The 26,550-nt window shown below is 56.6% G+C and overlaps 1 pseudogene across 1 annotated transcript; it reads left to right on the top strand.

Annotated features, from left to right (window-relative positions):
- Positions 1–9,181: 9,181 nt before the first annotated feature.
- LOC149914050 (kallikrein-14 pseudogene) lies at positions 9,182–21,848 on the top strand (annotated as a pseudogene). Its single transcript, XR_016460746.1, has 4 exons — positions 9,182–9,298; positions 12,477–12,730; positions 19,495–19,640; positions 21,684–21,848. The product of XR_016460746.1 is annotated as a kallikrein-14 pseudogene (transcript).
- Positions 21,849–26,550: the final 4,702 nt, after the last annotated feature.

The raw sequence follows: 26,550 nt of genomic DNA, 5'->3' as shown, positions 1-26,550 counted from the left end.
ACATGGGTGGGAGACCCCATTGGTGGGCTGGAAGAAACCTTTGGGGTCCCAAATCCTATTGGGGTTTTTGGGACCCCCTTGTGGGGTGGAGACCCCAAATCACGAGTGGGAGACCCCCTTTGGGGTCACAAACCCTATTGGGGTTATTGGGACCCTCTTGTGGGGTGGAGACCCCAAATGACAGCTGGAAGACCCCCTTTGGGGTCAGAAACCCCATTGGGGTTGTTGGGACTCCCTTATGGGGTTGCAACCCCAAATCATGAGTGGGAGACCCCCATTGGGGTCACAAATCCTATTGGGGTTTTTGGGAGCCCCTTGTGGGGTTCTGACCCCAAAACATGGGTGGGAGACCCCATTGGTGGGCGGTGACCCCAAATCCCAGCTGGAAGACCCCAATTAGGGTCACAAACCCTATTGGGGTTTTTGGGAGCCCCTTGTGGGGTTGCAACCCCAAATCACGAGTGGGAGACCCCCATTGGGGTCACAAATCCTATTGGGGTTTTTGGGACCCTCTTGTGGGGTGGGGACCCCAAATGCCAGCTGGAAGACCCCCATTGGGGTCACAAACCCTATTGGGGTTGTTGGGACTCCCTTATGGGGTTGTGACCCCAAATGACAGCTGGAAGACCCCCTTTGGGGTCAGAAACCCCATTGGGGTTGTTGGGACTCCCTTATGGGGTTGCAACCCCAAATCATGAGTGGGAGACCCGCATTGGGGTCACAAATCCTATTGGGGTTACTGGGACCTGCTTGTGGGGTTGTGACCCCAAATCATGAGTGGGAGACCCCATTGGAGGCACAAACCCTATTGGGGTTATTGGGACCCCCTTGTGGGGTTGTGACCCCAAATCCCAAATGGAAGACCCCCTTTGGGGTCAGAAACCCCATTGGGGTTTTTGGGACTCCCTTATGGGGTTGTGACCCCAAATCATGGGTGGAAGACCCCATTGGGGTCACAAACCCTATTGGGGTTTTTGGGAGCCCCTTGTGGGGTTGTGACCCCAAATCCCAGCTGGAAGACCCCCCCTTGGGGTCACAAATCCTACTGAGGTTATTGGGACCCCCTTGTGGGGTTCTGACCCCAAATCACGAGTGGGAGACCCCCATTGGGGTCACAAATCCTATTGGGATTGTTGGGACCACCTTGTGGGGCTGTGACCCCAAATCATGGGTGGAAGACCCCATTGGTGGGCGGTGACCCCAAATCCCAGCTGGAAGACCCCCATTGGGGTCACAAACCCTATTGGGGTTGTTGGGACCCCCTTGTGGGGTGGGGACCCCAAATGACAGCTGGAAGACCCCCTTTGGGGTCAGAAACCCTATTGGGGTTGTTGGGACTCCCTTATGGGGTTGTGACCCCAAATCATGAGTGGGAGACCCCCCTTGGGGTCACAAATCCTATTGGGGTTACTGGGACCCGCTTGTGGGGTTGTGACCCCAAATCATGAGTGGGAGACCCCATTGGAGGCACAAACCCTATTGGGGTTATTGAGACCCCCTTGTGGGGTTGTGACCCCAAATCCCAAATGGAAGACCCCCTTTGGGGTCAGAAACCCCATTGGGGTTGTTGGGACTCCCTTATGGGGTTGTGACCCCAAATCCCAGCTGGAAGACCCCAATTAGGGTCACAAACCCTATTGGGGTTTTTGGGAGCCCCTTGTGGGGTTGCAACCCCAAATCACGAGTGGGAGACCCTCATTGGGGTCACAAACCCTATTGGGGTTGTTGGGACCCCCTTGTGGGGTGGAGACCCCAAATCCCAACTGGAAGAGCTCCTTGGGGTCACAAACCCTATTGGGGTTTTTGGGACACCCTTGTGGGGTTCTGACCCCAAAACATGGGTGGGAGACCCCATTGGTGGGTGGTGACCCCAAATCCCAGCTGGAAGACCCCAGTTGGGGTCACAAATCCTATTGGGGTTGTTGGGACTCCCTTATGGGGTTGTGACCCCAAATGACAGCTGGAAGACCCCCTTTGGGGTCAGAAACCCCATTGGGGTTGTTGGGACTCCCTTGTGGGGTTGTGACCCCAAATCATGGGTGGGAGACCCCCATTGGGGTCACAAACCCTATTGGGGTTATTGGGACCCCCTTGTGGGGTGGAGACCCCAAATGACAGCTGAGAGACCCCAACTGGGGTCACAAATCCTACTGGGGTTTTTGGGACCCCCTTGTGGGGTTGTGACCCCAAATCATGGGTGGGAGACCCCCATTGGGGTCACAAACCCTATTGGGGTTATTGGGACCCCCTTGTGGGGTGGAGACCCCAAATGACAGCTGAGAGACCCCAACTGGGGTCACAAATCCTACTGGGGTTTTTGGGACCCCCTTGTGGGGTTCTGACCCCAAAACATGGGTGGGAGACCCCATTGGTGGGCGGTGACCCCAAATCCCAGCTGGAAGACCCCAATTGGGGTCACAAACCCTATTGGGGTTTTTGGGAGCCCCTTGTGGGGTGGAGACCCCAAATCACGAGTGGGAGACCCCCATTGGGGTCACAAATCCTATTGGGGTTTTTGGGACCCTCTTGTGGGGTGGGGACCCCAAATGACAGCTGGAAGACCCCCATTGGGGTCACAAACCCTATTGGGGTTTTTGGGACCCCCTTGTGGGGTTGTGACCCCAAATCATGGGTGGGAGACCCCATTGGTGGGCGGTGACCCCAAATCCCAGCTGGAAGACCCCAATTGGGGTCACAAATCCTATTGGGGTTTTTGGGACCCCCTTGTGGGGTAGAGACCCCAAATCACGAGTGGGAGACCCCCATTGGGGTCACAAATCCTATTGGGGTTTTTGGGACCCGCTTGTGGGGTTGTGACCCCAAATCATGGGTGGGAGACCCCATTGGTGGGCGGTGACCCCAAATCCCAGCTGGAAGACCCCAGTTGGGGTTACAAATCCTATTGGGGTTATTGGGACCCCCTTAAGGGGTGGGGACCCCAAATCCCAGCTGAAAGACCCCAATTGGGGTCACAAACCCTATTATTGACACCCCTCTTCTGACCCCAAATCCCAGCCCCCAAAACCCCCCTTTATCCACACCCCCCCAACCCCCCCCACCCCAAAATCCCCATCGTTGACCCCACAAACCCCACCCTGACCCCACAGCGGGTGGGCGTCACCCCCCCCCCACGCCCCCCCCCCACCCAAACCCCCACCCAACCCGATGCCCCCCCCCTCCCAAAATCCCCCCCCCCCACCCCCACCCCGGATCCTTTATATCCCCCCCTCCCCCAAAAACCCCATCGTTGACCCCACAAACCCCACCCTGACCCCACAGCAGGTGGGCGTCACCCCCCCCCACCCACCCTCACCCCCCCCCACCCAACCCTACGCCCCCCCCCCCCACCCAAACCCCCACCCAACCCCACCCAAACCCCAACCCCCCCCCCCCCCCACCCCGGATCCTTTATCCCCCCCCTCCCCCCAAAAACCCCATTGTTGACCCCACAAACCCCACCCTGACCCCACAGCGGGTGGGCGTCACCCCCCCCCCACCCACCCCCACCCCCCCCACCCAAACCCCACCCCACGCCACCCCCCCACCCCCCCTCCCCCAATATCCCACTGTTGACCCCACAAACCCCACCCTGACCCCATAGCGGGTGGGCGTCACCCCCCCCCACCCACCCCCAACCCCCACCCCCAACCCCACGCCCCCCCCCACCCAAACCCCCACCCAACCCCCCCCCCCCCCACCCCGGATCCTTTATACCCCCCCTCCCCAAAATCCCCACTGTTGACCCCACAAACCCCACCCTGACCCCACAGCAGGTGGGCGTCACCCCCCCCCCACCCACCCTCACCCCCCCCCACCCAACCCTACGCCCCCCCCCACCCAAACCCCAAGCCCCCCACCCCCACCCCACGCCACCCCCCCACCCCCCCTCCCCCAAAATCCCACTGTTGACCCCACAAACCCCACCCTGACCCCATAGCGGGTGGGCGTCACCCCCCCCCCACCCACCCCCACCCAACCCCACGCCCCCCCCCCACCCAAACCCCCACCCAACCCCCCCCCCACCCCCAACCCCCCCCCGGGTCCTTTATCCCCCCCCTCCCCCAAAAACCCCATCGTTGACCCCACAAACCCCACCCTGACCCCACAGCAGGTGGGCGTCACCCCCCCACCCCCACCCCCACCCAACCCCACGCCCCCCCCCACCCAAACCCCCACCCAACCCCACTCCCCCCCCACGCCACCCCCCCACCCCGCTTCCCCCAAAAACCCCATTGTTGACCCCCCAAACCCCACCCTGACCCCACAGCGGGTGGGCGTCACCCCCCCCCCACCCACCCCCACCCAAACCCCCACCCAACCCCTCGCCCACCCCCCCAACCCCTCCCCCCCCCCCACCCCCACCCCGGATCCTTTATCCCCCCCCCCCCCAAAATCCCCACCCTGACCCCACAGCAGGTGGGCGTCACCCCCCCCCCACCCACCCTCACCCAACGCCACGCCCCCCCCCCACCCAAACCCCCACCCAACCCGATGCCCCCCCCCACCCAAACTCCCCCCCCACCCCCCCCCACCCCGGATCCTTTATATCCCCCCCTCCCCCAAAAACCCCATTGTTGACCCCACAAACCCCACCCTGACCCCACAGCGGGTGGGCGTCACCCCCACCCCCACCCACCCTCACCCCCCCCCACCCAACCCTACGCCCCCCCCCCCACCCAAACCCCCACCCAACCCCACCCCCCCCCCACCCCGGATCCTTTATCCCCCCCCTCCCCCAAAAACCCCATTGTTGACCCCACAAACCCCACCCTGACCCCATAGCGGGTGGGCGTCACCCCCCCCCCACCCACCCCCACCCAAACCCTCACCCAATCCCACGCCCCCCCCCCACCCAACCCCACCCCGGATCCTTTATCCCCCCCCCTCCCCCAAAAACCCCATTGCTGACCCCACAAACCCCACCCTGACCCCATGGCGGGTGGGCGTCACCCCCCCCCCACCCAACCCCACGCCCCCCCCCCACCCAAACCCCCCCCCACCCAACCCCACCCCGGATCCTTTATACCCCCCCCTCCCCCAAAAACCCCATTGCTGACCCCACAAACCCCACCCTGACCCCATAGCGGGTGGGCGTCACCCCCCCCCCACCCACCCCCACCCAAACCCTCACCCAATCCCACGCCCCCCCCCCACCCAACCCCACCCCGGATCCTTTATCCCCCCCCCTCCCCCAAAAACCCCATTGCTGACCCCACAAACCCCACCCTGACCCCACAGCAGGTGGGCGTCACCCCCCCCCCACCCACCCCCACCCACCCCCACCCAACCCCACGCCCCCCCCCCACCCAAACCCCCCCCCCACCCAACCCCACCCCGGATCCTTTATACCCCCCCCTCCCCCAAAAACCCCATTGCTGACCCCACAAACCCCACCCTGACCCCACAGCAGGTGGGCGTCACCCCCCCCCCACCCACCCCCACCCCCCCCCACCCAACCCCACGCCCCCCCCCCACCCAAACCCCCACCCAACCCCACCCCCCCCCCCCCCACCCGGCTCCTTTTTCCGCCCCGCCCCACGCGGTGAAGCCGCAGCCCGGACGCAGCAGCCGACAAACAGCGCTGCAGGTCAGTGGGGGCTCTTAATTAATTAATTACCCCCCCACCCGGGGGGGGTGGGTTAATTGGGGGGCTCTTAATTACATACCACCCCCCCACCCCCCCACCCAGGGGTAGAGTTGGGTCTCTTAATTACCCCCACAGGGGTAAATTTGGGGTCTCTTAATTACCCCCCCAGGGGCAGATCTGGGTTCTTAATTAACCCCAGGGTTTCTTAATTACCCCCAGGGTCTCCTAATTACCCCCAGGAGCAGATCTGGGTCTCTTAATTACCCCCAGGGTCTCTTAATTACCCCCAGGGGCAGATCTGGGTCTCTTAATTACCCCCAGGGTCTCTTAATTACCCCCAGGGGCAGATCTGGGTCTCTTAATTACCCCCAGGGTCTCCTAATTACCCCCCAGGGGCAGATCTGGGTCTCTTAATTACCCCCAGGGGCAGATTGGGGTCTCTTAATTACCCCCAGGGTCTCTTAATTACCCCCAGGGGCAGATCTGGGTCTCTTAATTACCCCCAGGGTCACTTAATTACCCCCAGGAGCAGATCTGGGTCTCTTAATTACCCCCAGGGTCTCTTAATTACCCCCAAGAGCAGATTGCGGTGTCTTAATTACCCCCAGGGTCTCTTAATTACTACCCAGGGGCAGATTTGGGTCTCTTAATTACCCCCAGGGTCACTTAATTACCCCCAGGGGCAGATCTGGGTCTCTTAATTACCCCCAGGGTCTCTTAATTACCACCCAGGGGCAGAGCAGGGTCTCTTAATTACCCCCTGGGTCTCTTAATTACCCCCAGGAGCAGATTGGGGTGTCTTAATTACCCCCAGGGTCTCTTAATTACCACCCAGGGGCAGAGCAGGGTCTCTTAATTACCCCCTGGGTCTCTTAGTTACCACCCAGGGGCAGATCGGGGTCTCTTAATTACCCCCAGTGTCTCTTAATTACCCCCAGGGTCTCTTAATTACCCCCCAGGGGCAGACTGGAGTCTGTTAATTACCCCCGGGGGCAGATTAGAGTCTCTTAATTACCCCCAGGGGTAGATTGGGGTCTCTTAATTGCCCCCAGGGTCTCTTAATTACCTCCCTCCGGGGGGGAAATTGGGGGTCTCTTAATTAATTACCCCCCCCACCCAGGGGCAGATCTGGGTCTCTTAATTAACCCCCCCAGGGGTAAATTTGGGGTCTCTTAATTACCCCCAGGGGCAGATTGGGGTCTCCTAATTACCCCCAGGGTTTCCTAATTACACCCAGGGGCAGATTGGGGTCTCTTAATTACCCCCCCCTCTATAAGATGCCCCCCCCCCAATTAATTTCTAGGACGCCCCCCCCCAATTATAAGATGCCCCCCCCCATTTATTTCCCCTATAAGACGCCCCCCCCCACATAAGATCAACCCCCAATTAATTTCTATGATGCCCCCCCCCCCATATAAAATGCCCCCCCCCCCAATTAATTTCTCTTCTAGGACGCCCCCCCCCCCAATTATAAGATGCCCCCCCCATTAATTTCCCCTATAAGACGCCCCCCCCCCATATAAGATGCCCCCCCCCCAATTAATTTCTAGGACGCCCCCCCCCATATAAAATCCCCCCCCCTCATTAATTTCTCTTCTAGGACGCCCCCCCCAATATAAGATGCCCCCCCCCCAATTAATTTCTCTTCTAGGCCCCCCCCCCTCCCATATAAGATCCCCCCCCCCCAATTAATTTCTCTTCTAGGCCCCCCCCCCCAATTATAAGATACCCCCCCCCCATTAATTTCCCCTATAAGACGCCCCCCCCCATATAAGATGCCCCCCCCCAATTAATTTCTCTTCTAGGACGCCCCCCCCAATTATAAGATGCCCCCCCCCCATTAATTTCCCCTATAAGACGCCCCCCCCCATTTAAACCCCCCCCCCCTAATTAATTTCTCTTCTAGGACGCCCCCCCCCCAATTATAAGATCCCCCCCCCCATTAATTTCCCCTATAAGACGCCCCCCCCCCATATAAGATGCCCCCCCCCCAATTAATTTCTCTTCTAGGCCCCCCCCCCCCATATAAGATCCCCCCCCCATTAATTTCCCCTATAAAACGCCCCCCCCCCCCATATGATCCCCCCCCCCAATTAATTTCTATGACGCCCCCCCCCATATAAAATCCCCCCCCCCCCCAATTAATTTCTCTTCTAGGACGCCCCCCCCCCCAAATACAAGATGCCCCCCCCCCCGCAGCCCCTCCTGCTACTGGCAGCGCTTTTAATCCCCATTAAAGGTGAGACCAAGAAACCTTTTTTTTTTGGGGGGGGGGCAGCCTATAAGTGACCCCCCCCCTATTTTTTGGGGGGGGGACACGAGGGTCGGGGGGGGGGACAGCCTATAAGTGACCCCCCCCTCCTTTTTTTGGGGGGGCAGCCTATAAGTGACCCCTCCCCCCCATTTTTTGGGAGGGGGCAGCCTATAAGTGACCCCCCCCCAACCCCCTCATTTTTTGGGGGGGGGGGACGAGGGTCGGGGGGGGGGCAGCCTATAAGTGACACCCCCCACCCCCCCATTTTTTGGGGGGGGGGGACACAAGGGTCGGGGGCGGGGGGGCAGCCTATAAGTGACCCCCACCCCCCCATTTTTTGGGGGGGGGGACACGAGGGTCGGTGGGGAGGGGCAGCCTATAAGTGACCCCCCCCCCCCATTTTTTTTGGGGGGGGCAGCCTATAAGTGACCCCCCCCCCCATTTTTTTTTGGGGGGGCAGCCTATAAGTGACACCCCCCCCCTATTTTTGGGGGGGGGGACACGAGGGTCGGGGGGGGGGGCAGCCTATAAGTGACCCCCCCCCAACCCCCCCATTTTTTTGGGTGGGGGACACGAGGGTCGGGGGGGGGGGCAGCCTATAAGTGACCCCCCCCTCCATTTTTGGGGGGGGCAGCCTATAAGTGACCCCCCCCACCCCCCCATTTTTTGGGGGGGGGGGCAGCCTATAAGTGACCCCCCCACCCCCTCTTTTTTTGGGGTGGGGGGGGACGAGGGTCGGGGGGTGGGGGGGGGGCAGCCTATAAGTGACCCCCCCCCCAACCCCCCCATTTTTTGGGGGGGGGACACACGAGGGTCGGGGGGGGGGCAGCCTATAAGTGACCCCCCCCTCCATTTTTTGGGGGGGGCAGCCTATAAGTGACCCCCCCCTCCATTTTGTTGGGGGGGGCAGCCTATAAGTGACCCCCCCACCCCCCCATTTTTTGGGGGGGGGACACACGAGGGTCGGGGGGGGGGCAGCCTATAAGTGACCCCCCCCTCCATTTTTTGGGGGGGGCAGCCTATAAGTGACCCCCACCCCCATTTTTTTGGGGGGGGGGGACACGAGGGTCGGGGGGGGGGCAGCCTATTAGTGACCCCCCCACCCCCTTTTTTTTTTGGGGGGGGGGGGACGAGGGTCGGGGGGTGGGGGGGGGCAGCCTATAAGTGACCCCCCCACCACCCCCATTTTTTTTGGGGGGGGGGGGACAAGGGTCGGGGCGGGGAGTGGGGGGCAGCCTATATGTGACCCCCCCCGCCCCCCCCCCCCCCATCTCCCCAGCAGCGACCCCCCCCCCCCCCCAACCCTTCAACAGCTCTCGGGTGCTGGGGGGGTCCCCGTGCCCCCCCCTCTCCCAACCCTGGCAGGCGGCCATCTTTAAAGACCTGGCTTTGATTTGCGGGGGGGTCCTCGTCCACCCCCTCTGGGTTCTCACCGCAGCCCATTGCTACAGACGGGGGTGAGTATTTTTTTTGGGGGGGGGGTCACTTTTCCCCCCCCCCCCCCTTTTATCCCCCCCTCAACTTCCCCCCCCCCCCCCCTCCTCCAATCCCTTCTCCTTTGGTTGCCCTTTTCTTAAGGGAAGGGGGGGGGATTTTCTCTTTGGAGGGGGCTTCACTTGGGGGGGGGGGGGGTTAACGTTTGTCTTTGTGCCCCCCCCTTCCCCACCCCCATCCATCTTTGTTAATTCCGCCCATTTCCCCCCCAGTTTCCCCCTTTCACCCCAAATCCCCCCTTTTTTCCCCAAATTTCCCCTTAACTCTGCCCATTTTCCCCCAATTTCCCCCCTTTCCCCCCAATTTCCCTTTCATTCTCCCCATTTCCCCCCCCCAAATCCTCTCCCATTTCCCCCCAATTCCCCCACATCTCCCCCCCATTTCCCCCTTTCATCCCCCATTTCCCCCTTTTTCCTCCCATATTTCCCCTTTTACCCCAATTTCCCCCTTTTCCCCCAATTTCCCCTTAACTCTGCCCATTTCCCCCGAAATTCCCCCCTTTTCCCCCAAATTTCCCCTATTCTCCCCTCCTCTCCCCCCCATTCCCCCCTTTCCTCCTTTCATCCCCCAATTTTCCCCCAATTTCCCCTCAATCCCCCTCTGTTCCTCCAATTTCCCCCTTTTCCCCCCTTTTCCTCCAATTTCCCCTTAACTCTGCCCATTTTTCCCCCAAATCCTCCCCTATTTCCCCCCTTCATCCCCAATTTCCACCCTTTTCCCCCCAATTCCCCCCTTTTCCCCCAGTTTCCCCGTTTTCCCCCAATTTCCCCTTAACTCTGCCCATTTTTCCCCAATTTTCCCAATTTCCCCCAATTTCCCCTTAACTCTGCCCATTTTCCCCCAATTTCCCTTTCATTCTGCCCGTTTCCCCCCCAAATCCTCCCCTTTTCCCCCCTTTCCCCCTTTCATCCCCCATTTCCCCCATTTTCCCCCCCGTATCTCCCCTCTTTTCCCCCAATTTCCCCCTTTTCCTCCAATTTCCCCCAGTTTCCCCTTAACTCTGCCCATTTTCCCCCAGTTTTCCCAATTTCCTCCAATTTCCCCTTAACTCTGCCCATTTTTCCCCTTTTTCCCCCCAATTTCCCCCCAAATCCCCCCCTATTTCCTCCTTTCACTCCAATTTCCCCCCTTTTTCCCCCAATTTCCCCTAACTCTGCCCGTTTTCCCCCAATTTTCCTGATTTCCCCCAATTTCCTCTTAACTCTGCCCATTTTCCCCCCAAATTCCCCCCTATTTCCCCCCTTCACCCCATTTTCCCCCCTCTTTTCCCCCAATTTCCCCCTTTTCCCCCAATTTCCCCCAATTTCCCCTTAACTCTGCCTTTTTTCCCCCAATTTCCCCCTTTTCCCCCAATTTCCCCTTAACTGTGCCCATTTTCCCCCAATTTCCCCCTTTTCCCCCAATTTCCCCCAATTTCCCCTTAACTCTGCCCTTTTTCCCCCAATTTCCCCCTTTTCCCCCAATTTCCCCTTAACTCTGCCCATTTTCCCCCAATTTCCCCCTTTTCCCCCAATTTCCCCCAATTTCCCCCAATTTCCCCTTAACTCTGCCCTTTTTCCCCCAATTTCCCCGTTTTCCCCCAATTTCCCCTTAACTCTGCCCATTTTCCCCCAATTTTCCTGATTTCCCCCAATTTCCCCTCAACTCTGCCCTTTTTCCCCCAATTTCCCCGTTTTCCCCCAATTTCCCCTTAACTCTGCCCATTTCCCCACAATTTTCCTGCTTTCCCCCGATTTCCTCTTAACTCTGCACATTTTCTCCCCAAATCCCCCCTCTTTTCCCCCAATTTCCCCTCAAGTCTGCCCTATTTCCCCCAATTTCCCCCTTTGCCCCCAATTTCTCCTTAACTCTTCCCATTTTCTCCCAATTTCCCCCTTTTCCACCAATTTCCTCTTAACTCTGCCCATTTTCCTCCAATTTCCCCTTAACTCTGCCCTTTTCCCCCTCAAATCCCCCCAATTTCCCCCCTTCACCCCATTTTCCCCCCCTTTTCTCCCAATTTCCCCCCTTTCCCCCAATTTCCCCCTTTTCCCCCAATTTCCCCTTAACTCTGCCCATTTTTCCCCAAATCCCCCCCTATTTCCCCCATTCACCCCATTTCCCCCCTTTTCCCCCCCATATCTCCTCTCTTTTCCCCCAATTTCCCCTTAACTCTGCCCATTTCCCCCCAAATTCCCCCCTTTTCCCCCAATTTCCCCCTTTTCCCCCCAATTTCCCCTTAACTCTGCCCATTTTTCCCCAAATCCCCCTAATTTCCCCCCTATTTCCCCCCTATTTCCTCCTTTCACTCCAGTTTCCCCCTTTTCCTCCAATTTCCCCTTAACTCTGCCCATTTTCCCCCAATTTCCCCCTTTTCCCCCAATTTCCCCCAATTTCCCCTTAACTCTGCCCATTTTCCCCCAATTTCCCCCTTTTCCCCCAATTTCCCCCAATTTCCCCTTAACTCTGCCCATTTTCCCCCTTTTCCCCCTTTTCCCCCAATTTCCCCTTAACTCTGCCCTTTTTCCCCCAATTTCCCCCTTTTCCCCCAATTTCCCCTTAACTCTGCCCATTTTCCCCCAATTTCCCCCTTTTCCTCCAATTTCCCCTTAACTCTGCCCATTTTCCCCCAATTTCCCCCTTTTCCCCCAATTTCCCCCAATTTCCCCTTAACTCTGCCCTTTTTCCCCCAATTTCCCCCTTTTCCCCCAATTTCCCCCAATTTCCCCTTAACTCTGCCCTTTTTCCCCCAATTTCCCACTTTTCCCCCAATTTCCCCTTAACTCTGCCCATTTTCCCCCAATTTCCCCCAATTTCCCCTTAACTCTGCCCATTTTCCCCCTTTTCCCCCTTTTCCCCCAATTTCCCCTTAACTCTGCCCTTTTTCCCCCAATTTCCCCCAATTTCCCCTTAACTCTGCCCATTTTCTCCCCAAATCCCCCCTCTTTTCCCCCAATTTCCCCTCAAGTCTGCCCTATTTCCCCCAATTTCCCCCTTTGCCCCCAATTTCTCCTCAACTCTTCCCATTTTCCCCCAATTTCCCCCTTTTCCTCCAATTCCCCTTAACTCTGCCCATTTTCCCCCCAAATCCCCCCAATTTCCCCCCTTCACCCCAAATTCCCCCCCTTCAACCCCCTTCCCCCCCAAAAAAAACCCCTTCAGCCCTTTGATGATCCGTTTGGGTGAGCACAACCTCCGACGCCTGGACGGGACGGAGCAGTTCCGTCTGTCCCTCCGTCTGTCCGTCCATCCCAAATACGATCCCAAAACCCTGGATCACGACCTGATGCTCATCCGACTGCGTCGTCCCGTCGTCGTCGGCCCCGCCGTCAGACCCCTGCCTTTGGGAACCACCTGCCCCACACCTGGAACCAAATGTCACATCTCCGGATGGGGGACCATCACCAGCCCCAAAAGTAGGATCCTAAAACTGGGAGATTTGGCCCCAAAATGGAGATATGGTGATGGGATGATCAAAAAGTGGGAGATTTGGCCCCAAAATGGAGATATGGCGATAGGGTGGCCCTAAAAGTGGGAGATTGGGACCCAAAATGGAGATATGGCGATGGGATGACCCTAAAAGTGGGAGATTTGGCCCCAAAATGGAGATATGGCGATGGGATGACCCTAAAAGTGGGAGATTTGGCCCCAAAATGGAGATTTGGTGATGGGATGACCCTAAAAGTGGGAGATTTGGCCCCAAAATGGAGATATGGCGATGGGGAGACCCTAAAAGTGGGAGATTTGGCCCCAAAATAGAGATGTGGCGATGGGATGACCCTAAAAGTGGGAGATTTGGCCCCAAAATGGAGATTTGGTGATGGGATGATCCAAAAGTGGGAGATTTGGCCCCAAAATTGAGAATTTTGGGGGGTCAGTGGTGATGGGTTGACCCTAAAAGTGGGAGATTTGGCCCCAAAATGGAGATTTGGCGATGGGGTGACCCTAAAAGTGGGAGATTTGGCCCCAAAATGGAGATTTGGCGATGGGGTGACCCTAAAAGTGGGAGATTTGGCCCCAAAATGGAGATTTTTGGGGGGTGAGTGGCGATGGGTTGACCCTAGAAGTGGGAGATTTGGCCCCAAAATGGAGATATGGCGATGGGATGACCCTAAAAGTGGGAGATTGGGACCCAAAATGGAGATTTTTGGGGGGTGAGTGGTGATGGGTTGACCCTAAAAGTGGGAGATTGGGACCCAAAATGGAGATACGGTGATAGGGTGACCCTAAAAGTGGGAGATTGGGACCCAAAATGGAGATATGGCGATGGGGTGACCCTAAAAGTGGGGGATTTGGCCCCAAAATAGAGATGTGGCGATGGGATGACCCTAAAAGTGGGAGATTTGGCCCCAAAATGGAGATTTTGGGGGGGTGAGTGGTGATGGGTTGACCTAAAAGTGGGAGATTGGGACCCAAAATGGAGATTTTTGGGGGGTGAGTGGTGATGGGTTGACCCTAAAAGTGGGAGATTTGGCCCCAAAATGGAGATTTGGTGATGGGATGACCCTAAAAGTGGGAGATTTGGCCCCAAAATGGAGATATGGCGATGGGGAGACCCTAAAAGTGGGAGATTTGGCCTCAAAATGGAGATTTGGTGATGGGTTGACCCTAAAAGTGGGAGATTTGGCCCCAAAATGGAGATATGGCGATGGGGTGACCCTAAAAGTGGGAGATTGGGACCCAAAATGGAGATTTGGTGATGGGATGACCCTAAAAGTGGGAGATTTGGCCCCAAAATGGAGATATGGCGATGGGGAGACCCTAAAAGTGGGAGATTTGGCCTCAAAATGGAGATTTGGTGATGGGTTGACCCTAAAAGTGGGAGATTTGGCCCCAAAATGGAGATATGGCGATGGGGTGACCCTAAAAGTGGGAGATTGGGACCCAAAATGGAGATTTGGTGATGGGGTGACCCTAAAAGTGGGAGATTTGGCCCCAAAATGGAGATATGGCGATGGGGAGACCCTAAAAGTGGGAGATTTGACCCCAAACTGGAGATTTTTGGGGGGTCAGTGGCAATGGGATGACCTGAAAGTGGGAGATTGGGCCCCAAAATGGAGATTTGGTGATGGGGTGACCCTAAAAGTGGGAGATTGGGACCCAAAATGGAGATTTTTGGGGGGTCAGTGGTGATGGGTTGACCTAAAAGTGGGAGATTTGGCCTCAAAATGGAGATTTGGTGATGGGGTGACCCTAAAAGTGGGAGATTTGGCCCCAAAATGGAGATATGGCGATGGGGTGACCCTAAAAGTGGGAGATTGGGACCCAAAATGGAGATATGGCGATGGGATGACCCTAAAAGTGGGAGATTGGGACCCAAAATGGAGATATGGCGATGGGATGACCCTAAAAGTGGGAGATTTGGCCCCAAAATGGAGATATGGTGATGGGGTGACCCTAAAAGTGGGAGATTTGGCCCCAAAATAGAGATGTGGCGATGGGATGACCCTAAAAGTGGGAGATTTGGCCCCAAAATGGAGATTTGGTGATGGGATGACCCTAAAGTGGGAGATTTGGCCCCAAAATTGAGAATTTTGGGGGGTCAGTGGTGATGGGTTGACCCTAAAAGTGGGAGATTTGGCCCCAAAATGGAGATTTGGCGATGGGGTGACCCTAAAAGTGGGAGATTTGGCCCCAAAATGGAGATTTGGCGATGGGGTGACCCTAAAAGTGGGAGATTTGGCCCCAAAATGGAGATTTTTGGGGGGTGAGTGGCGATGGGTTGACCCTAGAAGTGGGAGATTTGGCCCCAAAATGGAGATATGGCGATGGGATGACCCTAAAAGTGGGAGATTGGGACCCAAAATGGAGATTTTTGGGGGGTGAGTGGTGATGGGTTGACCCTAAAAGTGGGAGATTGGGACCCAAAATGGAGATACGGTGATAGGGTGACCCTAAAAGTGGGAGATTGGGACCCAAAATGGAGATATGGCGATGGGGTGACCCTAAAAGTGGGGGATTTGGCCCCAAAATAGAGATGTGGCGATGGGATGACCCTAAAAGTGGGAGATTTGGCCCCAAAATGGAGATTTTGGGGGGGTGAGTGGTGATGGGTTGACCTAAAAGTGGGAGATTGGGACCCAAAATGGAGATTTTTGGGGGGTGAGTGGTGATGGGTTGACCCTAAAAGTGGGAGATTTGGCCCCAAAATGGAGATTTGGTGATGGGATGACCCTAAAAGTGGGAGATTTGGCCCCAAAATGGAGATATGGCGATGGGGAGACCCTAAAAGTGGGAGATTTGGCCTCAAAATGGAGATTTGGTGATGGGTTGACCCTAAAAGTGGGAGATTTGGCCCCAAAATGGAGATATGGCGATGGGGTGACCCTAAAAGTGGGAGATTGGGACCCAAAATGGAGATTTGGTGATGGGATGACCCTAAAAGTGGGAGATTTGGCCCCAAAATGGAGATATGGCGATGGGGAGACCCTAAAAGTGGGAGATTTGGCCTCAAAATGGAGATTTGGTGATGGGTTGACCCTAAAAGTGGGAGATTTGGCCCCAAAATGGAGATATGGCGATGGGGTGACCCTAAAAGTGGGAGATTGGGACCCAAAATGGAGATTTGGTGATGGGATGACCCTAAAAGTGGGAGATTTGGCCCCAAAATGGAGATATGGCGATGGGGAGACCCTAAAAGTGGGAGATTTGACCCCAAACTGGAGATTTTTGGGGGGTCAGTGGCAATGGGATGACCTGAAAGTGGGAGATTTGGCCCCAAAATGGAGATTTGGTGATGGGGTGACCCTAAAAGTGGGAGATTGGGACCCAAAATGGAGATTTTTGGGGGGTCAGTGGTGATGGGTTGACCTAAAAGTGGGAGATTTGGCCTCAAAATGGAGATTTGGTGATGGGGTGACCCTAAAAGTGGGAGATTTGGCCCCAAAATGGAGATTTCGCGATGGGTTGACCCTAAAAGTGGGAGATTTGGCCCCAAAATGGAGATATGGCGATGGGGTGACCCTAAAAGTGGGAGATTTGGCCCCAAAATGGAGATTTTTGGGGGGTCAGTGGAGATGGGTTGACCCTAAAAGTGGGAAATTTGGCCCTAAAATGGAGATTTATTGGCGTAAGTCTTGATGGGTTGACCCTAAAATGGGGGATTTTGTCCCAAAATGGAGGTCTTTGTAGGGTCAGTGGCGATGGGTTGACCCTAAAAGTGGGAGATTTGGCCCCAAAATGGAGATTCGTGGTGTTGGGTGTGAATGGAATGACCTAAAAGTGGGAGATTTGGCCCCAAAAATGGGGATTTCTTGGCTCAAGTCTTGATGGATTGACCCTAAAATGGGAGATTTGACCCCAAAATGGAGTTTTGGGGGGGGTATATGGTGATGGGTTGACCCAAAAGTGGGAGATTTTGCCCCAAAATGGAGGTTTTTGTGGGGCGATTTGGGGTTAGGAGGAAACGGGTTGAGATGGGGGTTATTTGTGGGTGAATTTGGGGTCAAATTTTGGTTCTTTGGGGCTGAAATTTGGGGATTTTGGTAAAATTTGACCGTTCTTGTGGACGATCACATTTTGGGGGTGAAATCTGGAGATTTTGGGGTTTTTGAGGGGAGATTTGGGGCATTTCTGGGGCGATTTGGGGTTCATAAGAAAACAAGTTGAGATGGGGGTGGTTTGTGTTGAATTTAGAGGAAAATTTGGGATTTTGGGGAATGAAATTTGGGGAATTTGGGTAAAATTTGACCGTTCTTGAGGACAATCACATTTTGGGGCGAAATCTGGAGATTTTGTGGTTTTTGAGGGGAAATTTGGGGCATTTCTGGGTCGATTTGGGGTTCGGGCGAAACGGGTTGAGTCGGGGGTGCTTGGGGTCGAATTTTGGGGTGAAATTTGGGGTTTTTGGGAATGAAATTTGGGGAATTTTGGTAAAATTTGACCATTCTTGTGGACGATCTCTTTTTGGGGGTGAAATCTGGAGATCTTTGGGTTTTTGAGGGGAAATTTGGGGCATTTCTGGGGCGATTTGGGGTTCATAAGAAAAGAAGTTGAGATGGGGGTGGTTTGTGTTGAATTTAGAGGAAAATTTGGGATTTTGGGGAATGAAATTTGGGGAATTTGGGTAAAATTTGACCGTTCTTGAGGACAATCACATTTTGGGGCGAAATCTGGAGATTTTGTGGTTTTTGAGGGGAAATTTGGGGCATTTCTGGGGCGATTTGGGGTTCGGGCGAAACGGGTTGAGTCGGGGGTGTTTTGGGGTCGAATTTAGGGGTGAAATTTGGGGATTTTTGGGAATGAAATTTAGGGAATTTTGGTAAAATTTGATCATTCTTGTGGATGATCACTTTTGGGCCAAAATCTGGAGATCTTGGGGTCTTTGAGGGGAAATTTGGGGCATTTCTGGGGCGATTTGGGGTTCGGGCGAAACGGGTTGAGTCGGGGGTCTTTTGGGGTCGAATTTTGGGGTGGAATTTGGGGATTTCTGGGGCTGAAATTTGGGGAATTTTGTTAAAATTTGACCGTTCTTGTGGATGATCACTTTTTGGGGTGAAATCTGGAGATCTTGGGGTCTTTGGGGGGAAATTTGGGGCATTTCTGCGTCGATTTGGGGTTCGGGCGAAACGGGTTGAGTCGGTGGCCTTTTGGGGTCAAATTTTGGGTGAATTTGGGGACTTTTGGGGCTAAAATTTGAGGAAATTTTGTAAAATTCATCAATTCTTGTGAACGATCGCTTTTTGGGACGAAATTTGGAGATCTTGGGGTTTTTGAGGGGAAATTTGGGGCATTTCTGGGGCGATTTGGGGTTCAGGCGAAACGGGTTGAGTCAGGGGTCTTTTGGGGTCGAGTTTTGGGGTGAAATTTGGGGTTTTGGGGAATGAAATTTAGGGAATTTTGGTAAAATTTGACCATTCTTGTGGACGATCACTTTTTGGGACGAAATCTGGAGATCTTGGGGCTTTTGAGAGGAGATTTTGGCATTTCTGGGTCAGTTTGGGGTTCGGGTGAAACAGGTTGAGTCGGGGGTGTTTTGGGGTCGAATTTTGGGGTGAAATTTGGGGATTTCTGGGGCTGAAATTTGGGGAATTTTGGTAAAATTTGACCATTCTTGTGGACGATCACTTTTTGGGACGAAATTTGGAGATCTTGGGGTCTTTGAGGGGAAATTTGGGGCATTTCTGTGTCGATTTGGGGTTCGGGTGAAACGGGTTGAGTCAGGGGTGTTTTGGGGTCGAATTTTGGGGTGAATTTGGGGATTTTGGGGGCTGAAATTTGGGGAATTTTGGTAAAATTTGACCGTTCTTGTGGACGATCGCTTTTTGGGATGAAATCTGGAGATCTTGGGGTTTTTGAGGGGAAATTTGGGGCATTTCTGGGGCGATTTGGGGTTCATAAGAAAACGAGTTGAGATGGGGGTGGTTTGTGTTGAATTTAGAGGAAAATTTGGGGTTTTGGGGAATGAAATTTGGGGAATTTTGGTAAAATTTGACCGTTCTTGAGGACAATCACATTTTGGGGTGAAATCTGGAGATCTTGGGGTCTTTGAGGGGAAATTTGGGGCATTTCTGGGGCGATTTGGGGTTCAGGCGAAACGGGTTGAGTCAGGGGTCTTTTGGGGTCGAATTTTGGGGTGAAATTTGGGGTTTTGGGGAATGAAAATTAGGGAATTTTGGTAAAATTGGACCGTTCTTGTGGACGATCACTTTTGGGGGCAAAATTTGGAGATCTTGGGGTCTTTGGGGGGAAATTTGGGGCATTTCTGGGGCAATTTGGGGTTCGGGCGAAACGGGTTGAGTCGGGGATCTTTTGGGGTCGAATTTTGGGGTGAAATTTGGGGTTTTGGGGAATGAAATTTGATGAATTGGGGTAAAATTTGATCATTCTTGTGGATGATCACTTTTGGGGGCGAAATCTGGAGATCTTGGGGTCTTTGAGGGGAAATTTGGGGCATTTCTGGGGCGATTTGGGGTTCGGGTGAAACAGGTTGAGTCGGGGGTCTTTTGGGGTCAAATTTTGGGTGAATTTGGGGACTTTTGGGGCTAAAATTTGAGGAAATTTTGTAAAATTCATCAATTCTTGCGAACGATCACTTTTTGGGACGATATTTGGAGATCTTGGGGCTTTTGAGAGGAAATTTGGGGCATTTCTGGGGCGATTTGGGGTTCGGGCGAAACGGGTTGAGTCGGGGGTCTTTTGGGGTCGAATTTTGGGGTGAATTTGGGGTTTTTTGGGGCAGGGACGTTCCCCCAGACCCTGCAGTGTGCCGAGGTGGAGGTGCAGCCGGAGCAGCGCTGCCACCGGGCGTATCCAAAGCTCTTCAGCCCCAACATGATCTGCGCTGCTGGGACGGGGCAGGGGGGGAAAACCAGCGACGCGTGCCAGGTGGGGGGACTGGGAGGGACTGGGAGGAGACTGGGAGTGACTGGGATGGACTGGGATGGACTGGGATGGACTAGGAGGAGACTGGGAGGGAGTGGGAGGGACTGGGAAGGAGTGGGATGGACTGGGAGGGACTGGGAGGGACTGGGATGCAATTGGGTGGGACTGGGAGGGAGTGGGTTGCAACTGGGAGGGACTGGGAGATACTGGGAGGAGACTGGGAGGGAGTGGGATGGACTGGGAGGGACTGGGATGCAATTGGTAGGTCCATACTGGCCCATACTGGTCCATACTGGTGCATACTGGTCCATACTGGTCCATACCGGCCCATACTGGTCCATACTGGTGCATACTGGTCCTTACTGGCCCATACTGGTGCATACTGGTGCATACTTGTCCGTACTGGTGCATACTGGTCCATACTGGTCCGTACTGGTCCATACCGGTCCATACTGGTCCTTACTGGCCCATACTGGTGCATACTGGCCCATACTGGTCCGTACTGATCCATACTGGTGCATACTGGTCCTTTCTGGTCCATACTGGTCCGTACTGGTGCATACTGGCCCATACTAGTCCATACTGGTGCATACTGGTCCCATACTGGTCCCATACTGGTCCCATACTGGCCCATACTGATCCATACTGATTCATACTGGTGCATACTGATCCATACTGGTCCATACTGGTGCATACCGGCCCATACTGGTCCATACTGGTCCATACTGGTCCATACTGGTCCCATACTGGCCCATACTGGTCCATACTGGTGCATACCGGCCCATACTGGCCCATACTGGTGCATACTGATCCATACTGATTCATACTGGTGCATACTGGTGCATACCGGCCCATACTGGTCCATACTGGTCTGTACTGGTGCATACCAGTCCATACTGGTCCATACTGATCCGTACTGGTCCCATACTGGTCCATAGTGGTGCATACTGGTCCATACTGGTCCATACTGGTCCGTACTGGTGCATACCGGCCCATACTGGTCCATACTGGTGCATACTGGTCCGTACTGGTGCATACTGATCCATACTGATCCATACTGGTCCGTACAGGTGCATACTGGTCTCATACTGGTGCATACTGGTCCATACTGGTGCATACTGGTCCGTACTGGTCCGTACTGGTCCATACTGGTCACATACTGGTCCGTACTGGTCCGTACTGGTCTGTACTGGTCCGTACCCATCCCATACTGATCCATACTGGTCCCATACTGATCCATACTGATCCATACTGGTGCATACTGGTCCATACTGGTCCATACTGGTGCATACCGGCCCATACTGATCCCTACTGGTCCCATACTGGTCCATAGTGGTGCATACTGGTCCGTACTGGTGCATACTGGTCTCATACTGGTGCATACTGGTCCATACTGGTCCTTACTGGTCCGTACTGGTCCATACTGGTCTCATACTGGTCCGTACTGGTCTGTACTGGTCTGTACCCGTCCCATACTGATCCGTACTGGTCCCATACTGGTCCGTACTGGTGCATACCGGCCCATACTGGTCCATACTGGTCCATACTGGTCCAAACTGGTCCATACTGGTCCGTACTGGTCCGTACTGGTCTGTACTGGTCCGTACCCGTCCCATACTGATCCGTACTGGTCCATACTGGTCCATACTGGTCCTTACTGGCCCATACTGGTGCATACTGGTGCATACCGGTCCATACTGGTGCATACCGGTCCTTACTGGCCCACACTGGTCCATACTGGTGCATACTGATCCATACTGATCCATACTGGTCCGTACTGGTGCATACTGGTGCATACTGGTCCCATACTGGTCCATACTGGTGCATACTGGTCCATACTGGTGCATACTGGTCCATACTGGTCCATACTGGTGCATAACGGCCCATACTGGTCCGTACTGGTGCATACCGGCCCATACTGGTCCCATACTGGTCCATACTGTTGCATACTGATCCATACTGATCCGTACTGGTGCATACCGGCCCATACTGGCCCGTACTGGTGCATACTGGTCCTTACTGGTCCGTACTGGTGGCTGCCCGCAGGGTGACTCCGGCGGCCCGCTGCTTTGCGGCCCGTGGTTGCAGGGCGTCGTTTCCTGGGGTCCCCGCGTTTGTGGCGCCCCCTCCCGGCCCGGCGTCTACGTGCGGCTCTGCCGGCACCGCCAGTGGCTGCGCCGCGTCATGGGGGGGGCGCGGGGGGGGCGCTGAGACGCTGCGACCCCCCCCCCGAATTAACGGCACTCCCCCCCCCCCCCCCCCCACCCCCAAAAGCCCTACGGCCCCAAATTTCCCCTATAACCCCCCCATAGCCCCAAATAGCACCAAATCCATGACCCCCCCCCCCAAAACCCCCCCAAATTTCCCCTATAACCCCCCCCCAAATTCCCCATAACCCCCCCTCCCCAAATCCTTGACCCCCCCCCAAAACCCCCAAATTTCCCCATAAGCCCCCCCCAAATTCCCCATAACCCCCCCACAGACCCCCCCAAAGGCCCCCCCCCAAATTTCCCATAACCCCCCCATAACCCCCCCCCAAATCTCGGACCCCCCCCACCGAGACCCCCCCCCCAAATCCCCCTCCCAAACCCCCCCAAATTTCCCCTATAACCCCCCCAAATTCCCCATAACCCCCCCATAGCCCCCCCCAAACCCCCCCAAAGCCCCCCCCAAAACCCCCCCAAATTTTCCATAACCCCCCCATAACCCCCCCCCAAATCTCGGACCCCCCCCCACCGAGACCCCCCCCCCCAAATCCCCCTCCCAAACCCCCCTAAATTTCCCCTATAACCCCCCATAACCCCCCCCCCAACTTCCCCCCCCAAATTTCCCCTATAGCCCCCCCAAATTCCCCATAACCCCCCCATAGCCCCCCCACACCCCCCCAAATCCCCCCCATATGGGGGGGGGCCAATGAGACCCTGCGACCCCCCCCCGAATTAACGGCACCCCCCCCCCAACCCCAAAAGCCCTACAGCCCCAAATTTCCCCTATAACCCCCCCCAAATTCCCCATAAGCCCCCATAACCCCCCCCAAATCTCTGAGCCCCCCCCCCAAAACCCCCCCAAATTTCCCATAACCCCCCCATAACCCCCCCCAAATCTCGGAGCCCCCCCCCAAATTTCCCCTATAGCCCCCCCCCAAATTCCCCATAACCCCCCCTCCCCAAATCCTTGACCCCCCCCCGAACCCCCCCCAAATTTCCCCTATAACCGCCCCCAAATTCCCCATAACCCCCCCATAGCCCCCCCACACCCCCCCAAATCCCCCCCCCATATGGGGGGGCCAATGAGACCCTGCGACCCCCCCCCGAATTAACGGCACCCCCCCCCCACCCCCAAAAGCCCTACAGCCCCAAATTTCCCCTATAACCCCCCCCAAATTCCCCATAACCCCCCCATAACCCCCCCCAAATCTCTGAGCCCCCCCCCAAATTTCCCCTATAGCCCCCCCCCCCAAATTCCCCATAACCCCCCCTCCCCAAATCCTTGACCCCCCCCAAACCCCCCCAAATTCCCCATAACCCCCCCATAACCCCCCCAGACCCCCCCAAACCCCCCCCCCAAACCCCCCCAAATTTACCATAACCCCCCCATAACCCCCCCCCAAATCTCGGACCCCCCCTCACCGAGACCCCCCCCCTAAATCCCTCTCCCAAACGCCCCCAAATTTCCCCTATAACCCCCCCATAACCCCCCTCCCAAGTCCCCCCCCAAATTTCCCCTATAGCCCCCCCCAAATTCCCCAAAACCCCCCCAAAGCCCCCCCCCAACCCCCCAAATCCCCCCCCCATATGGGGGGGCCAATGAGACCCTGCGACCCCCCCCCGAATTAACGGCACTCCCCCCCCCCCCCCACCCCCAAAAGCCCTACAGCCCCAAATTTCCCCTATAACCCCCCCCAAATTCCCCATAAGCCCCCATAACCCCCCCCAAATCTCTGAGCCCCCCCCCCAAATTTCCCCTATAGCCCCCTCCCCAAATTCCCCATAACCCCCCCTCCCCAAATCCTTGACCCCCCCCCATAAACCCCCCCAAATTTCCCCTATAACCCCCCCAAATTCCACATAACCCCCCCATAGCCCCCCACAGACCCCCCCAAAGCCCCCCCCCAAATTTCCCATAAACCCCCCCATAGCCCCCCCACACCCCCCCAAATCCCCCCCAAATGGGGGGGCCAATGAGACCCTGCGACCCCCCCCGAATTAACGGCACTCCCCCCCCACCCCCAAAAGCCCTACGGCCCCAAATTTCCCCTATAACCCCCCCCCAAATTCCCCATAAGCCCCCATAACCCCCCCCAAATCTCTGAGCCCCCCCCCAAATTTCCCCTATAGCCCCCCCCCCAAATTCCCCATAACCCCCCCTCCCTAAATCCTTGACCCCCCCCCAAAACCCCCCCAAATTTCCCCTATAACCCCCCCCAAATTCCCCATAACCCCCCCATAGCCCCCCACAGACCCCCCCAAACCCCCCCAAATTCCCCATAACCCCCCCATAACCCCCCCAGACCCCCCCAAAGCCCCCTCCCAAACCCCCCCAAATTTCCCATAACCCCCCCATAACCCCCCCCCAAATCTCGGACCCCCCCCCACCGAGACCCCCCCCCTAAATCCCCCTCCCAACCCCCCCCAAATTTCCCCTATAACCACCCCATAACCCCCCCCCCAACTCCCCCCCCAAATTTCCCCTATAACCCCCCCCAAATTCCCCATAACCCCCCCATAGCCCCCCCACACCCCCCCAAATCCCCCCCATATGGGGGGGCCAATGAGACCCTGCGACCCCCCCCCGAATTAACGGCACCCCCCCCCCACCCCCAAAAGCCCTACAGCCCCAAATTTCCCCTATAACCCCCCCAAATTCCCCATAAGCCCCCATAACCCCCCCCCCCAAATCTCTGAGCCCCCCCCCAAGACCCCCCCAAATTTCCCATAACCCCCCCATAACCCCCCCCAAATCTCTGAGCCCCCCCCCAAATTTCCCCTATAGCCCCCCCCCAAATTCCCCATAACCCCCCCTCCCCAAATCCTTGACCCCCCCCCAAAACCCCCCCAAATTTCCCCTATAACCCCCCCAAATTCCCCATTACCCCCCCATAGCCCCCCCAGACCCCCACAAACCCCCCCCCCCAAAACCCCCCCAAATTTTCCCCATAACCCCCCCATAACCTCCCCCCAAATCTCGGACCCCCCCACACCGAGACCCCCCCCCTAATTCCCCCCATAACCGCCCCCAAATTTCCCCTATAACCCCCCCCAAATTCCCCATAACCCCCCCATAGCCCCCCCACACCCCCCCAAATCCCCCCCATATGGGGGGGGCCAATGAGACCCTGCGACCCCCCCCCGAATTAACGGCACCCCCCCCCAACCCCAAAAGCCCTACAGCCCCAAATTTCCCCTATAACCTCCCCCAAATTCCCCATAACCCCCCCTCCCCAAATCCTTGATCCCCCGCCGAAACCCCCAAATTTCCCCATAAGCCCCCCCCCAAATTCCCCATAACCCCCCCATAGCCCCCCCCAGACCCCCCCAAAGCCCCCTCCCAACCCCCCCCAAATTTCCCCTATAGCGCCCCCCCCCCAAATTCCCCATATCCTCCCCCATATATCCCCCCCCATTTACCCCCCCCCCGTATCTCCCCCCATACCCCCCCATGTCCCCCCCCATAACACCCCCATATATTCCCACTCCATATCTCCCCCCCCATATCCTCTCCCCATAGCTGCCCCCCCCCCATATATCCCCCCCCCATTTCCCCCCCCCCCGGTATCTCCCCTCATACCCCCCCATGTCTCCCCCCCAATTCTCCCCCCCCATATATTCCCCCCCATGTCCCCCCCCCATAACCCCCCCCATTTCCCCCCCATGTATCCCCCATCCCCCCCAAGCCCCCCCCATCCTCCCCCCCCATAACCCCCCCATATATCCCCTCCATAATCCCCCCCATATATCCCCCATGTCTCCCCCCCCAATTCTCCCCCCATAACTCCCCCATAATCCCCCCCATAACCCCCCCCCATTTCCCCCCCATATATCCCCCATGTCCCCCCCCCAATTCTCCCCCCCATATAACCCCCCCATAACCCCCCCAATTCCCCCCATATATCCCCCATCCCCCCCATATCCCCCCCCCGAATTCTCCCCCCCCATAACCCCCCCATGTGTCCCCCATCCCCCCCCAAACCCCCCCATCAGCCCCCCCATAATCCCCCCATAACCCCCCCCATATATCCCCCATCCCCCCCATGTCCCCCCCCCAAATTCTCCCCCCATAACCCCCCCATAATCCCCCCCATTTCCCCACCATATATCCACCATCCCCCCCCATGTCCCCCCCCCGAATTCTCCCCCCCATAACCCCCCCATTTATCCCACATCCCCCCCCAACCCCCCCCCATCCGCCCCCCCATAATCCCCCCCATAACCCCCCCCATTTCCCCCCCATATATCCCCCATGTCCCCCCCCCAATTCTCCCCCCATAACCCCCCCATGTATCCCCCATCCCCCCCCAAGCTCCCCCCATAATCCCCCCATAACCCCCCCCATATCCCCCCCATGTCCCCCATTTCCCCCCCCTAATTCTCCCCCCCATATAACCCCCCCCAATTCCCCCCATATATCCCCCATCCCCCCCATGCCCCCCCCCAATTCTCCCCCCCCATAATCCCCCCCATAACCCCCCCATTTCCCCCCCATATATCCCCCATCCCCCCCATGCCCCCCCCAATTCTCCCCCCCATAACCCCCTCATATATCACCCATCCCCCCCCATATCCCCCCCCCATTTCTCCCCCCATAACCCCCCATATAACCCCCCCATATATCCATCCCCCCCCATATCCCCCCCCAACCTCCCCCCCCATAAACCCCCCATAACCTCCCCCCATTTCCCCCCCATATATCCCCC

This window comes from Phasianus colchicus, chromosome 32, assembly GCF_987193195.1.
Source record: "Phasianus colchicus chromosome 32, bPhaCol1.hap1.1, whole genome shotgun sequence".
Lineage (NCBI taxonomy): Eukaryota > Metazoa > Chordata > Aves > Galliformes > Phasianidae > Phasianus > Phasianus colchicus.
The sequence above is the reverse complement of the archived record's forward strand: the minus strand, read 5'-3'. Positions and strand labels throughout refer to the sequence as shown.